A 14,266-nucleotide genomic window follows, 5' to 3' on the forward strand; every position below is an offset into this window, starting at 1 on the left:
CGGTTGTGAGGCTGGTTGGATGTACTGCCAAATTCTCTGAAATGCCTTTGGAGACGGCTTATGGTAGAGAAATGAACATTCAATACACGAGCAACAGCTCTGGTTGACATTCCTGCTGTCAGCATGCCAATTGCAGGCTCCCTCAAATCTTGCGACATCTGTGGCATTGTGCTGTGTGATAAAACTGCACCTTTCAGAGTGGCCTTTTATTGTGGGCAGTCTAAGGCACACCTGTGCACTAATCATGGTGTCTAATCAGCATCTTGATATGACACACCTGTGAGGTGGGATGGATTATCTCAGCAAAGGAGAAGTGCTCACTATCACAGATTTAGACTGGTTTGTGAACAATATTTGAGGGAAATGGTGATATTGTGTATGTGGAAAAAGTTTTAGATCTTTGAGTTCATCTCATACAAAATGGGAGCAAAACCAAAAGTGTTGCGTTTATACTTTTGTTGAGTGTATTATTGTGAACACCCCCTTTTCTACTTTTTTTTTACTAATAGCCCAATTTCATAGCCTTAAGAGTGTGCATATCATGAATGCTTGGTTTTGTAGGATTTGTGAGAATCTACTGAATCCACTGGTACCTTGTTTCCCATGTAACAATAAGAAATATACTCAAAACCTGGATTAATCTTTTTAATCACATAACACTACTATTATTCTGAACACTACTGTAGCATGCCCCAGTTGTATCCCTTATCACAGATGCCTTAGCTCGAAGTGGGTTAGAGTATACAAGTCCGCAGTCCATCGCAGGGCACTTCCCCAGTCAGTGTTTGAACCTACTTACAATGGGATGGAGAGGGCTTCCACAGTCGGACCCATTTCTGTACAGTACGCTTGTGGAAACCAGTATCTTAAGTGCGTTTGTTGGCAAGAAAAGGGTGGGTACTGATTTTGACTTCGTAGATGATGCTGTGATCTTTGCGGAATCAGTGGATATTCTGATTGCAACACTTGAGAAGTTGAATAAGTAATCAGAGTGTCTGGATCAAGACTAAGATCCAAGTTTACAAAAATTTCCTCAACTTGGGCATCAGAGGTGTGTCTGTATCGAGCGAAGGTGTTGAACTTGTCAAGACTTTGCAGTGGCAATCGCACCTCTGGATCTTTGGCCTTGGAGATCAAGACACACCTGTGAAGATCTTATGGAGTCATGTCATTGGACAGAGGTGTTTGACAATACTGATACCCTTACAGGAACACGAAGGTCCAAATCTTTATGATCTGGTACTTTCTGTCCTACTGTAGGGCCATGAAAATTCAATGCTAACCAATGCCCTAAGGCAATGATCAGATGTCTTTACTACTAGGACTTTTTGGAGGATCTATGGGTACTGCTGGACTGACTTTGTGTCAAATAAATGGTTATTTTTGTAGACTCAGATGAGGACTGTCATTTGTATTGTGAAGTAATATCAGCTATGGCACTTGACCATGCAACACATTTCTCTGTGCATGATCCAGAATGCAGGTGTCATATAGAACCCTGTATAATGCTAAGGGCACACCACATTTCACCTGACTGTGGCAGATTGAGAGGTGGGAATGGACCGGTTGTCTAATTGGGTGGTTGCTATCCACGACCCAATGCGGTTCCTTTGTGTGGTGGATGGGGTGATGTGTGGCACCAGCGCATGTTGCCAGACCTGGACCTAAACAATGTAGATCTGCTTTAGAATGGAATACGGCTGCATCCACTCTCTTTTCAGAGAGAGGATAACCTCAATCATCCAGCCCCTCTTTCTGAGAAGGGTTTGGATGGATCAAACCACATTTGTAGACTGTGAGGAGACAAAGACTGAGCCATTTCTAAATCTGAACATTGGGTGTTCATTGGCTGAGAGCTCTTCCACCATCACTGTGACCAATAGCTGTTGCATAAACATGGTGTTTTTGGAGGAGAAAATGAAAGTGAGACATTATCACAAAGTACGATGACTGAATACAAAAACAACACAAACACTTTCAATTTATGATGAAGTTTTTGTTGTACGACTGCCTCACCATTTCCAGTAGATCATAAAGACATATATATGCGTCCCCCTCATGTGGAGGAGGTCTCACAGACTGGGAGTGAGTCTAGAAAGGGGAGATCTCCTTTCTCCCAGACACTGGGACACAGAATAAGCAGGAGCCTATATTAGAACTTCTGATACACTGTAAAAATAATCCCTTGTTTTTACAGAACAATTATGGCAGCTGTGGTTACCTGGGGAATTCTGTAAAAATTACAGTGAATATGTAAATGGTTTTATATAAAATACGTAAATTTTACAGTGTAAACCTGTTGTCATTTTATTGTCTATTTAGAAGATAAAATCTCTGCAAAATGGTCACCTTAGGTTTAAATATCCTCAAAATGTAGTTTAAACAGACACATCACCACTATTTTCAAACCCTTAATTATCAGTAATTTACCATATTTGTGAAAATTCTCATCTGTAAAGTCTAACTGTATTGTACAGTTTTTGGTGTTACAGTTTTTCAGTGTTTAAACTGCAGTTTCATTTGTAAATTCCACAACGGTATGATTATTTTAACATATTTGTAACATATTCACAGTTCAGTTTCATTCCACATTTTACACATTATTGTTGTAAATTTAACACTACACCATTGTTCTTCTTTTTACACTTTTTTTCAATGTCGTGACTTTACTGGGCGAATTGGAGACTCGGCTCCGCACCTTGGAAAATCCTACAGCTAGCCAGGCCCCTGTAGTCGGTGTGGACCAAGGTAGTTTAGCCGCCGTTAGTTCCCCTCCAGCAGATCCCGAGCAGCTGGAAAAGCAGGCCGACTGGGTGACTGTGAGGATGAAGCGTAGTCCAAAACAGAAGCCCTGTGTACACCGCCAACCCGTTCACATCTCTAACCATTTTTTCCCCACTTGGCGACACACCCGCCGAGGAACAAACTCTGGTTATTGGCAACTCTGTTTTGAGAAATGTGAAGTTAGCGACACCAGCAACCATAGTCAATTGTCTTCCGGGGGCCAGAGCAGGCGACACTGAAGGAAATTTGAAACTGCTGGCTAAGGCTAAGCATAAATTTGGTAAGATTGTAATTCACGTCTGCAGTAATGACACCCGGTTACGCTAATCGGAGGTCACTAAAATTAATATTGAATCGGTGTGTAACTTTGCAAAAACAATGTCAGACTCTGTAGTTTTCTCTGGGCCCCTCCCCAATTGGACCGGCAGTGACATGTTTAGCCGCATGTTCTCCCTGAATTGCTGGCTGTCTGAGTGGTGTCCAAAAAATGAGGTGGGCTTCATAGATAATTGGCAAAGCTTCTGGGGAAAACCTGGTCTTGTTAGGAGAAACGGCATCTATCCCACTTTGGATGGAGCAGCTCTCATTTCTAGAAATCTGGCCAATTTTCTTAAATCCTCCTTAAGGATATGATTCCTTCTTTATGTTCTCCAATGCCATATACCAACACAGGGCAGAGTAGCTACCTAAACTCTGTGAGTGAGATAGATTATCTCGTCAATAGTTTTATATCCTCATTGAGGACAACTTTGGATGCTGTAGCTCCTCTGAAAAAGAGAGTCTTAAATCAGAAGTGCCTGACTCCGTGGTATAACTCACAAACTCGCAGCTTAAAGCAGATAACCCGTAGGTTGGAGAGGAAATGGCGTCTCACTAATTTAGAAGATCTTCACTTAGCCTGGAAAAAGAGTCTGTTGCTCTATAAAAAAGCCCTCCGTAAAGCTAGGACATCTTACTACTCATCACTAATTGAAGAAAATAAGAACCCCAGGTTTCTTTTCAGCACTGTAGCCAGGCTGACAAAGAGTCAGAGCTCTGTTGAGCCGAGTATTCCTTTAACTTTAACTAGTAATGACTTCATGACTTTCTTTGCTAATAAAATTTTAACTATTAGAGAAAAAATTACTCATAACCATCCCAAAGACATATCGTTCTCTTTGGCTGCTTTCAGTGATGCTGGTATTTGGTTAGACTCTTTCTCTCCGATTGTTCTGTCTGAGTTATTTTCATTAGTTACTTCCTCCAAACCATCAACATGTCTATTAGACCCCATTCCTACCAGGCTGCTCAAGGAAGCCCTACCATTAATTAATGCTTCGATCTTAAATATGATCAATTTATCTTTATTAGTTGGCTATGTACCACAGGCTTTTAAGGTGGCAGTAATTAAACCATTACTTAAAAAGCCATCACTTGACCCAGCTATCTTAGCTAATTATAGGCCAATCTCCAAACTTCCTTTTCTCTCAAAAATTCTTGAAAGGGTAGTTGTAAAACAGCTAACTGATCATCTGCAGAGGAATGGTCTATTTGAAGAGTTTCAGTCAGGCTTTAGAATTCATCATAGTACAGAAACAGCATTAGTGAAGGTTACAAATGATCTTCTTATGGCCTCAGACAGTGGACTCATCTCTGTGCTTGTTCTGTTAGACCTCAGTGCTGCTTTTGATACTGTTGACCATAAAATTTTATTACAGAGATTAGAGCATGCCATAGGTATTAAAGGCACTGCGCTGCGGTGGTTTGAATCATATTTATCTAATAGATTACAATTTGTTCATGTAATGGGGAATCTTCTTCACAGACTAAGGTTAATTATGGAGTTCCACAAGGTTCTGTGCTAGGACCAATTTTATTCACTTTATACATGCTTCCCTTAGGCAGTATTATTAGACAGCATTGCTTAAATTTTCATTGTTACGCAGATGATACCCAGCTTTATCTATCCATGAAGCCAGAGGACACACACCAATTAGCTAAACTGCAGGATTGTCTTACAGACATAAAGACATGGATGACCTCTAATTTCCTGCTTTTAAACTCAGATAAAACTGAAGTTATTGTACTTGGCCCCACAAATCTTAGAAACCAGATCCTTACTCTGGATGGCATTACCCTGACCTCTAGTAATACTGTGAGAAATCTTGGAGTCATTTTTTATCAGGATATGTCATTCGATGCGCATATTAAACAAATATGTAGGACTGCTTTTTTGCATTTGCACAATATCTCTAAAATTAGAGTGATGTCTCACAGTGATGCTGAAAAACTAATTCATGCATTTATTTCCTCTAGGCTGGACTATTGTAATTCATTATTACCAGGTTGTCCTAAAAGTTCCCTGAAAAGGCTTCAGTTAATTCAAAATGCTGCAGCTAGAGTACTGACAGGGACTAGAAGGAGAGAGCATATCTCACCCATATTGGCCTCTCTTCATTGGCTTCCTGTTAATTCTAGAATAGAATTTAAAATTCTTCTTCTTATTTATAAGGTTTTGACTAATCAGGTCCCATCTTATCTTAGGGACCTCATAGTACCATATCACCCCAATAGAGCGCTTCGCTCTCAGACTGCAGGCTTACTTGTAGTTCCTAGGGTTTGTAACAGTAGAATGGGAGGCAGAGCCTTCAGCTTTCAGGCTCCTCTCCTGTGGAACCAGCTCCCAATTCAGATCAGGGAGATAGACACCCTCTCTACTTATAAGATTAGGCTTAAAACTTTCCTTTTTGCTAAAGCTTATAGTTAGGGCTGGATCAGGTGACCCTGAACCATCCCTTAGTTATGCTGCTATAGACTTAGACTGCTGGGGGGTTCCCATGATGCACTAAGTGTTTCTTTCTCTTTTTGCTCTGTATGCACCACTCTGCATTTAATCATTAGTGATTGATCTCTGCTCCCCTCCACAGCATGTCTTTTTCCTGGTTCTCTCCCTCAGCCCCAACCAGTCCCAGCAGAAGACTGCCCCTCCCTGAGCCTGCTTCTGCTGGAGGTTTCTTCCTGTTAAAAGGGAATTTTTCCTTCCCACTGTCGCCAAGTGCTTGCTCACAGGGGGTCGTTTTGACTGTTGGGGTTTTTCCATAATTATTGTATGGCCTTGCCTTACAATATAAAGCGCCTTGGGGCAACTGTTTGTTGTGATTTGGTGCTATATAAATAAAATTGATTTGATTTTGATTGAATTGATTTGATTTACTGGATTTCCCCATTAATTTCACAGACTTTTTTTTTTTACAGTGTACATATGTCTGAAAAATCAAACATTTCAGGCCTTAATTTTGCTTGCAGTGCAATCATCTTTACACAACTGTGGGACCTTAGAGATGTTGTGTGAAAGTGTAATGACACGGACCCACAACAGGGGGCGTAAATGAACGGTCAATGGAAATAAAGAGTAACACTTTTAATGTTGTGAAATGTGCACAACGAATACAGATACAATTCAATACTACAGTCAATTTGTACAGTTGGTGTCGTGTGGGCAGGCTCGAGGATAGGAGACGCCTGTCCAGATAAGAGTCGGGACCCACACGATTTCCACCGCCAACGGATCTGGAACACACCGGAGCCGCCAAGTCCCGAGTCACCAGGTGGCCACCGTCTCCAGCTGTCAGATCGGGTACAGCTGGCAGGGAGCAGAAACACTCAAGGGTGGGTGTGTGGACACACCCAGCAAACAGTCAGCAGAGTTCTGATAATGAAGGGAGAAAAACATCACCTCCCACTTCTCACAATGTCACAGTCGTGCAGATCCTACTCTCACTTAACAGCTGAGGAACGGAAACACCAACTCCTCCTGACCAGCTGCAAGTATACTGAAACGTCTGCAAACTCAGAATATAAAGTACAGCTTTTCGAGCTTAGTAGCAAAGTATGTTGCAACAACAAGCTTAGCTGAAACAGCCAAAGACGGCTGAGAGTTTACCTGAGAACCTCAGATGATTTCTCGGCAGGGGTGTGGCGTCTTCTCTAGGCTTTTATGGATGGCTAGATGAGATGATGAAGGACAGCTGTCAGGGTCCTTGGCGGCGAACTGCGCCCTCTGGTGCCTGAAGCCCGTCTACAGGCAGAGCGCCCTCTGGTGTTGGCCAGCAGTACCTCCTCTTCGGGCGACCCACACAACAAGAGATATTTAATGCCAAAACCAACCTCATTTAGCTATAAATACAACAATAAAATAAAAATAGATAAAACAGATTTTGCAAGCAGGAGTTGTGGCCAAGTGGTTAATGCGCTTGGTTTCATTTCAGAAGGCTCTGGGTTCAAATCCCACCCCTGCCACATTTCTCCATTTAATGTGGAGTTGCGTCACGAAGGGCATTCGGCGTAAAACCTGTGCCAATTCAACATACAGATCCACCTTGGATTTGCTGTGGCGACCCCGAGTACAAACAAGGGAGCAGCTGAAGGGACTTACTTACTTACAACAGATTTTGCAAAATTTCACCCCTTTAATGGAGTTGAAGGTTGTGGGGGTCAAAGTAAAAATAATACAAAAACAAAAAAATCCACATTAAAAAAATACTGATTCTGGATACACGTTGGATCAAAATCTAATCAACTCCTTGACTCAAGGACTACTTCACCACCAAATTAAATTTGAATCAGTTTGTTTATTAGATATCAAACAAACAGAAAAAGAGAGCTGAAAGTAATACCCACCTGGGGAAGGCAAAAAAAAAAAAGTGATATTAATATGCTTCACCCTATCCAAAAATGTGGTGAGGTCAGGTCCCCCCCCACTGACCTGCGACCTCCACTCATCCTCTTGCCGCTTGAATCTGTTGTTCAGAGCAGGAAGTGATGCAACGGTAGGTGGTGGTGAAGGGCAAACGCTTCTTTTCTAAAAACTGCATGGATACAAGGGGGGGTCAAGAGGGATGGAGGTAGGGAGGCGGAGGGCGGTCCTTGTTTTTCTACTCAGTGAGTCAGAAAATCTACCAGTGTGCTGCAGGGAGGAGTGGTGCACGTGTGACCACTTTTGTGTTTGTGTGTGAGCATGCTGTTCCTTCACACAGCCAAATCAAACCACACCTTCCTATTAAATCTGCTACTCTCGTGTCCACATGTATGAACACTGATACATGGATGTGATGCAGAGCTAAACGGTGAAGGGTTTTCCACTTTTTCCAATACCGGATCATGAGTGATAGTCAAGTTCATATTTAATTAATTTCGTATTTGTCAACCTATGATGAGATTTTCGCATCTGAATTGAACAATTTACATTTCCTTATGTGAATAATAAATCAAATGTTCTTTTTTTTAACATATTAAAGTTGTCTTGATCTCAGCATGTTTGCACTTCTGGATAATTTAGCAGACAAGCTGCAAAGACAGAAATCAGTTTTTTTTTTTGTTTTTTTTTTTGCATGTGTCAAAAAATACGAGTTTTAAAAAAGCCATTACCAGTAATGAAGGCTTATAGTTTTAAGTTTCACCGAACAAAAATGAAAACGAGAAAATGGCAATATAGCTAGGATATTTTTTTGATGTTGAATAACAAAAAGGCAAAATAAATAAATAAAAATGTTTATTTGAGACAGTAACTGGTAAAATTTTTTTTGTTACAATTTAAAAAAAAATCTTTTACTATGTATGTATGTATGTATGTAGCTTATATCAATAGACATTTTCAGAATATCTGAAAGATAAATATTATGTTTCACAGTCTTACATGGAATGTTATAAACTGGTGTTTTCTTTTGTTCCAGCACATTTGGGATTTTAAGGTGGAACCCAAAATGGCCAACATTAAAATGCCAATTCTGCTTGAAACAAAGTAACTGAAATAAAATGTAATGAAATAAACTCTGGTTTGAAGCCTGACTGGAAATGAAGCAAGCATTTGGAGTAGTTTTGTGAAATCATACTGTATCAAAGAACACTGTGAGGAGCAATTATTTTTGACTTTCACTTTGTCAGGCTGAGATCAGTGATGATGCACACCATCCTGAAAGCATATATATATATATATATATATATGTGTGTGTGTGTGTATAATCAGATATAAATACAAGTACTGTATAAAATACAGTAATGTGCTTTGTGGCAGCAGCTGCTTAAAGGATCAACCCCCCCGCCCATCACGCCAGTCTGATTACTAAAGCTCTCATCTGATGCCATGTCTCCTCTTTCCTTCTATCTGCCCTTTCCTTCCTTTCCTCCACCACACCCACTTCAAAACATACAATCTAAATCTGCACCCCCTTGAGTCCCACATCTGTTTAGTCCATAAGAGCTGCTGCTCCAGTGACGTATTGCATTAAATATTAAAAACAAAAACCTAAAACAGATGTGCAGAAACAGTCTTTGAGAAAAAAAAAAAAAAAAAGAGGGCAAAACACCAAACAATTAAGCTTTAAAAAAAGTGTCATTTATTAAAAGATTTTTTTTCATTTTGTGTCATTATTGGGAAAAGTAGGCAGAAAAACAAAATCATGTAAGGATGGGGTTGAGGGAAGGACAAAAACCGTTTAGAAAGTAAGATGCTAACAGGATTGTGGGAGATGAAGGAGAGAGGGCGAGGATGTAGAGTGAGAGAGGGAGGCCCGGGGAACTAGCATACAGTCAGCTTTTACAGTGGACAAAAAGGCAGCTACAAGAAACAAGACGTTATTTCTGACCACTCAGAGCTGGTCTATGTAGTAGAAAACCTTTTTTTTTTTTTAAATGAAAAACAATGAAAAATAAGTGCAATTGGTTTCTCTGTCACACCTCAACTGTACAAAAAGTAGAGTGGGGTGAGATCGCCATCGAGAGTCAGTGTCTTGTACACAGAGTAAAATAGACTGGCACGACATTTATTGCCACTCTATACATACAGTGTCAAATCAGCTCAATCTTAGTGTTAAATAAAGGGAAAGTTTGATGTTTTTTTTCCAACCAAGGCTCTGGTTTTAGATGTTTTGGGCGTAATCCTTTCACTTCAGGTAAAAACTATTCGGTGCAATACTGATTTATGGCCCAGTCACACGGCACTTAAGGAAACGCTGTCACAGACTAACCAGCTATATAATGTAATTGCACGCGGCAAGCTAAAAAGACATGCAGAAAACTGGTTCTTGTCATCACTGAACAGGTTAAACTACCATTAGAAATGTCTGGCAGCATGGAGAGGGTTTTTAATGGAGGCAAATGTGTGTATATTTACCTCACGCAATTTAAATACACGTTTTAAGATGTTCGTTAAGATCGACTTGCTCATCGACAATCAACTTGTGGCTCAATGGCGAATGGTGCAGCCAGAGGTCCAGGATCCTAAAGTAAGCGGCTAACTGTACAATTGGTCATTCTAAAAATTATATTTACATTTCCTGAGGTAGGTATGCACATATTTACCTCCACTGAGACCCTCTCCATGCTGCCAAACACTGCCAATGACATTGTCACCTCTTCAGTGCCGACAAGAGGCAGTTTACTGAGTGTTTTAAACTTGCCGTAGCCATTTAGCCCATGACAGCGTTTGTGTTCTAAATCAATATGTCCCGATTGAAAAGATGAACCCCAAAACATCTGCAATTCGAGCCTAGGTTGAAAATTGTCAAACCTCCCCTATAAGCACATAGTGGTAAATCAAGCTGTCTGACTCAAATAAGAATTATTTATACTGATAGAGAAGATTTAACACTGTGATAGAATTGATTTCACACTATTTCGAGGGGGACCAAATGTAGTCCTGGTAGAGTCTATTTTACTCAGCAAAATTTACTGGTAACATCAAGGGTCACCAAGCCTGCTCCTGGAGATCAACAACCCTGCATGATTTCCAATTCTCCATGCTCCACCCACAGCTAATTAAGTAACCTGTACTCTGAGCCAATCAAAAACACCAGACTTGACTAATCACCTGTGGTTGCAGCAGGTAGATGTGATCTCCAGGAGCAGCTCTCCTGGTGCATACATGGTCCTGTAAGGCTTGCCATCACTGGCCCTTCAGGCTAGCATGAATTCCGGCTTGTTTTCTGAAATGGGCCCTGCGTGATAAAGAGTTTTTAAAATTGGGCCAGTCAAACCGGTCTATTGGTCTGTGACTGACAGCATTTACACTCCATAACCTCGGCAGGCAGTATCTCTGTCCACACATGCTGGATGTCGGATGTGTATTTCCATCAATGTTTTACTGGCAGTGTTGCCAAAGTAACTTTGAAAAGTTACTTTTTTAGTTGCTTTATACAGTTACTTCATAAGCAGCTTTATGCAATTACTTTATTATAAGCTGCTGACAACTTGCAACTAATAAGTAATGTAACTAATAAGGTAACTAGTAATCTAACTTGGTTACTCTTAAAATTGAGTAACCAAGTTAGATTACTCAATCTTAAAAATAACCAAGTTTCGTTACGAGTTACTTGATTAGTTACATTCAGTAGCTGCCGACAAGTTGTCTGCAGCTGCTGAATGTAACTAATAAAGTAACTGTAAAATATAACTGTATAAAGTAACTTTTCAAAGTTACTTTGGCAACACTGTTTACTGGTTATGTAAATAGTTCACCACTCATATGAATTAAAAAAAATATTTTTAGGTTAAATATTTACAGTACATTATCAATATTAGTAAATTTGAATTTCTAAAACCCAGCCAACAATGATAAGAATATTGTGAGTGGATTTTCACATAAAGAGCGCATCTCCTCCAACCTAGAAATCAGAATTGGAATTAGAATACAGTAGCAGCAGTAGAGGGTGGTACAATAATTGCCTCCCTTACATTACAGTTTGTGTTTGTTCAAGTTTTAAAATGCACGAGCTACGAGTGCAGTTCAGACTATCAGGTCAGGAAGGGTCCACTCTAATAAAAATGATAGTAGCCACTGCTGTATCATGTGGAAAGTTGGCGATGTATGCAGTTATGATGAAACATAGCTATCAGAATGTTATAGTTGGAAATTGGAAAGTTTATAATACCGCTGGTGTTGAAGCTGCTTGGAACTTTAGAAGTAGTTGAATACTGACTACATGTACGCTTTCATGATTGAATGTGTAGGGTTTGTTTTGTGAAATACAAGCAAACAATCAAATTGCAGTACAAATGCATTGAAAGCATGATATCCTGTAGGTGTTTTTTTTTTTCTGAACACATCCTATTTGGTAAAGGCACAGTAGTCCAACTGTCCATTAGTAAGTTTTCACTTCATTCTATTTTTTTCCTCCTTGTGAAAGCAATAAAACGCACAAACCATCAATAGCACCTGCCCAATCACCTTAGCAATGTAGGCTAAATTATGCAGGCGTATAGCCTGCAAAATTCAGCTGCCCCATGAATAAATACAAACAATAAATAAATGCAGTGTCAGTCAGTATATGAATAAATCAAGCATGAAACTCCAGCCGTTTGTCTTGCAGTGAATCTTGTTTTTCCTCAGGCTGGTCTTTCAAAGTCATCCTTGGATCTTTGTGACTTTCACTGTCACTTGGTTTGCAGTTGGAGATGAGATGCAAACATCTGACAGCAAAAGTCCCGTGACCTCTGATGGGTGTGATGCCACTCCTCTTGATGAATTGCCACAGATCTGCCAGCCAAGTGCCCAAACAGCTCTTGGTTTACATTCGTGGCTTGCTGACATCATTTGTTCTCTACTCCAAAGAGTCCACACACACACACACACACTACATGTTGTGTTTTGTACACCGTGTTTCTCACATCACCAGCAAACTTCAGTTGAGTTTTAATCATTTTTTTTTCCTGCAGATGCCTCACTTCTAATGAGGATAAACTGAACTGCACCATACCCTTCCTGTTAAACGTGCCACACCTGTTTTGCACACCTCTTCACTCAAATTAAACGAACACTACACTCCTGTTACCCTTCAGCCATCTTCAGAATCATGTCCGCTCTCTGGGGATATGCATGCCAGAAGATCACAGTCTAAAACCATGACATACTGGCGTGTGAAGATCACACTTAGCCTGAATGTGATCTAGCAGACAGTTTGATGTAATGTGCCGGAACTGTATCACGTTGGTCCTCTCTGGGCCCCGAAGCCCCTTGGTGTTGGTGCTTAACTTTGTATGCCAAGGTGAAATGGTTTCAAGTCTGCAACTGCCCCTGGATAGAACACTTGTCCAAAGCAGGATACTACCACAGCCAAGGCTCTGAAACTATGCAGATGAAGTGTCTTGTCCAAGGACACAAACAGATGACCGGGAACTGCACCCAGGTCTACATATTGATAGCCCACACTTTTATCCACTGCGTTACCTGTTCTACAAGCTCGCATTGTGTGACCTGTGCAAAAACAACCGTAGCAAGGCCCTTATGTAAGATTAGCACTTTCAGGACCCAACAATGCTACAGCCGCTCCAGAAATGAAAGGGATTAATAAAATATGTCAGTAGTATGTCAGTATTGATCAATTAATTTTCAAACATCTTGAAATTCCCACCACAGTTAAAACAAGACCATGGCACAATGATGGAATATCTCAGTTCAACATGGACACGTTCTCGGACTCTCTACAGTTCTTCAAGGTACAAACAAGGTTTCAAACTGCGACCTTCTGAGCTGCATATCCATGAGACAGAGAATCGAGTTTTACATAAGTCTACGTCCTGCTCACAAACTCATCATCACTACTCGCTCTTTGTTGCTCAGGTCCTTGCTCAGGTATGCAAAAATTGAAACGTTTTCAAACTTATCGCTGTATACAACTTATAAATTATGTTTGGTTTGCTCAGATTGACCTTGCGTCACTCATTGTCAATTGAATCTTAAGTAGATTCACCTCAACAAAAACCTCTGAAGCACTCACTGAGTACAGACATGAATTTATCAACCATCAAACTTGAATGTGGCCTACAAATAACATCATTTGCTGAATCTCATCTCTGAATAATCTGATTGCTTTCATACTGTGGAGCTCTTCTAAATTTCTGAACATCGTCATTGGTCATTATTCAATCGTCTGTTAATCGCCCTTGGGCTTTCTGTGTTCTACATTATAAGCCCCTGAATCGAGAGCATGCTTTATTCTCGTTTTTCTGTTAAAAAAAATATATATATATTGAAAATGCAGGTCTATCTGGATGTAATGTTTTCATTTTACTGTCTTTTGCCTATTAGCAGCATAACTCAAAAAATAATGAATCGATTTCAATGAAATTTGGTCACCAGATAGATAATGGTCTGAGAAAACATGATTCAGTTTTGGAGGTGACCCGGAATATATTCTGAAACAGAGATTCAGAAGAACATTTGGCACATAGCACCATTTAACAAGAGAAAAAAAATTATGTCAGCAGATGTCGCTGAAACCTGTAAGAAGACTGATAATATCCTAGAAAATTTGAAATTTTATTTAGAATCTGAATCAAACCATATTTTTTATATTCAGGATCCAGAAGAAGTTGTATGCAATATATGTGTGCTCTCGGAGTGTCTTCTAGTTCAGTCTTCTTTGAGTCCATTCTAGGAAAACTCAAAAAAAAAAAAAAAAAAAAAGTGTTACACCAAACCACAATACCTGGAATACCTGGTTCTCTT

The 14,266-nt window shown here is 40.1% G+C and overlaps 1 long non-coding RNA gene across 1 annotated transcript; it reads right to left on the reverse strand.

Moving 5' to 3' along the window:
• Positions 1–11,393: 11,393 nt before the first annotated feature.
• Positions 11,394–13,843, reverse strand: LOC117514318. Its single transcript, XR_004561857.1, has 2 exons — positions 13,013–13,843; positions 11,394–12,976 (listed from the first exon to the last, which is right to left on the reverse strand). It is a non-coding gene; the product is annotated as an uncharacterized LOC117514318 (long non-coding RNA).
• Between the last annotated feature and the right edge of the window lie 423 nt (positions 13,844–14,266).

The sequence above is a fragment of the Thalassophryne amazonica genome, chromosome 7 (assembly GCF_902500255.1).
Source record: "Thalassophryne amazonica chromosome 7, fThaAma1.1, whole genome shotgun sequence".
In the NCBI taxonomy this organism is placed as follows: Eukaryota; Metazoa; Chordata; class Actinopteri; order Batrachoidiformes; family Batrachoididae; genus Thalassophryne; species Thalassophryne amazonica.